Source organism: Haliotis rufescens, unplaced genomic scaffold, assembly GCF_023055435.1.
Source record: "Haliotis rufescens isolate VD_foot unplaced genomic scaffold, xgHalRufe1.0.p SCAF_8, whole genome shotgun sequence".
Lineage (NCBI taxonomy): Eukaryota > Metazoa > Mollusca > Gastropoda > Lepetellida > Haliotidae > Haliotis > Haliotis rufescens.
The window spans coordinates 21,863,061-21,865,763 of NW_025964372.1; positions in this window are offsets into that span (position 1 = coordinate 21,863,061).

Here is a 2,703-nt window from a genome sequence, read left to right on the forward strand (position 1 = left end):
CGAAAATGATTATTTTCTGGTGTTGGCGTTTTTATAGTTATTATAATATCTAGACCTTATTGTTTTACCCGTTCCCTCAACAGTGATACATGGGAGAGAATTGCCTCTGAACCTTTAACTGTATACAGGGAAAATGTATGCATGTACTGCACATTCTTTTGTTAATAGAAAGTCAGTAATAACGGAATGCACACACGCCATTGATTCTAATATGATATAATTCGGTATCTTAATATGTAAAGTGGGAGTGGTTGTGTTAATTACATTTGTAATATATTATTAAGCATATATTAGGCGCTTCGGTTTGATGAACGAACGCTTTGGACACTAGGCTATCCCCGCCGTCCAAACTAAAACATTGGTACGAGACTATGACTTGTTATTATGATGAATATGAATATTCAGTACTTCAGTCTGTAACACATAATGATACTGTCAGTATTCCATATGACAGGCCAATGTAGCGACACGTTTTTCTAATTGTATTTTTATATTTTCGTGGTGATTGTGGGAGATGGGTGCAGCTTTGAACAATAAGTGTGTTCTATAAAAGTTTATCACTTGGACACACACACATCAGACATAGGAATGGTGTTGACAAACCAGGGATCACCATTGGATATTATTGGGTGATGTGTTTTTAAATTTAATAATACGCCTTCAACCAGCATGTTTTATGTTAATTTTCCTTAAGGATTAACCGCTGTTGTGCACTCCCTAGCTCTGCATCGCTACCTACCCGACGATGTCTTCCACTGCAGCAGCAACTCCACTGTATCCATGGAAGCAGTCGTGTACACACGGATCCCTTGCTACGAGTCCGAGACATTATAGAATGTGTTACCCACGTTCTTTGTATACCCCGCCCACCAACAATTTTGAGCCCGTGACATCAGCTAAAACACATGGTCACCTTACTGGTCATGAGGTATTATAAAAATAGATCCACGATATCGGGAGAGTCAACATGCTTTTGTGAGGAAGAACAACACACTTGTAAAGTTCCTAAAAGTATGTTATCATGAAATTTCCTCAATGACAGTACACAGACACGAAATCTAAAACCTACTTGTTAAGGCCACTTGTTACGTTGGTCCTTTCTGCATTTAGCTCAGTGGCAGTCATTGTCACAAGTTATAAAATCTCGGATCGGTACAATAACGAAATATAAACACACACTTGTAACGGTTACCCATTATGCAACATGGACTCATGTTATTTCTGAAACCTCGGATCAGTAAAGTCAACAATTTAATATGCCTTACAAGGCGCATATATCTATTTACAGAAATTGTTCTTTCAACATATTTATCAAACAAATATGCACAGTAGATGTTATAAAAGAAAAATTCATAACATTCGGATTATTGTAGCATAGGGTGAGTGACTGGATATTGCATATCATGTGATATCATTACCTTTATGTTTAAATTGATCGTAAGTATATATAAACGCCAGACAATAACCATTTTTTTATTACCCACCGAAGCAGCTTCATTCGGCGTAAAAGCCAACTAGCAGTGAAAACTATATGCCATTATTATTGGTTTGCTTGTTTGTTGTTTAACGCCACGGTGAGCAATATTCCAGCTATATGATGGTGGCATGTAAATAAGCCTGGACCAGACAATCGAGTGACAAATCATGAGTATCAATTGAGATACGATAACCTGACTACCCGATCCCGTTAGTCGCATCTTACGGCAACCACAGTCGCCTATAATGTCAAGCATAGGTTGCTGAAGACCTATTCTCTATCCGGATCTTCACGGGTCGAAAGTTTTATGAATTGATGAAGGAAAACCAGTGATGACACCAGGTGCCCTCACCACGGTATCCACGGTTCAGAATCGTTAGTACACGTGCACACTTTTTGTATACTTCATGTTCACGTTAACATCATTCTGTAATGATCCGAAGAATTAAATTACGGATTCGGGCGGTCGGGTAGCCTAGTGGTTAAAGCGTTCGCTCGCCACGCCGAAAACCCGGGTTCGATTCCCGACATGGGTACAATAGGTGAAGCCCATTTCTGGTGTCCCCCGACGTGATATTGCTGGAATATTGCTAAAAGCGGCGTAAAACCACACTCACTCACTAATTACGGATTGCTACATGTGGTAAAGGGGAAGAACATAGGTGCTTCGACACAAATATACATCAACTGGTAGACACTACATACGAGATTTACACATGGTATTGGTGTGGGGAATAGAACCCGGGTGTTTGGCGTGATGAGCAAACGCTTTAACCACTAGGCTACCCAACCGTCCTATTAGGATATGAAACATTGTCTGTTGTATCCAGAGACTGTTATGTACTGATAGTACATGTATATACATGTCATGTCGCTGAAAGATTACTGTTTGTGGAGTCAAACAGCAAACACACAAAATATATCTTCACTAAACATACAGTCATACTTCCAAACCTGCAAACCTGCCTGTAGTCAGATAAACTATCAAGCTAGTCTATATTCTATCACATGTCACAATACCACCTCCTTGTGACTATCTCAATTGACAGAATAGATTCATGGTCTCCTCGATAAATGATTTCCTTTCTCAATATTTCTTAGTGGTAATTCATAACTCAAAAGTAGAAAATTCATAAAGTTCGGATACAGGATGTATAACGCCTACGTCATCATCTAGGGCACAATGCTCGACTGTGATTCGATTATCCAAAGTCACATGACCACCT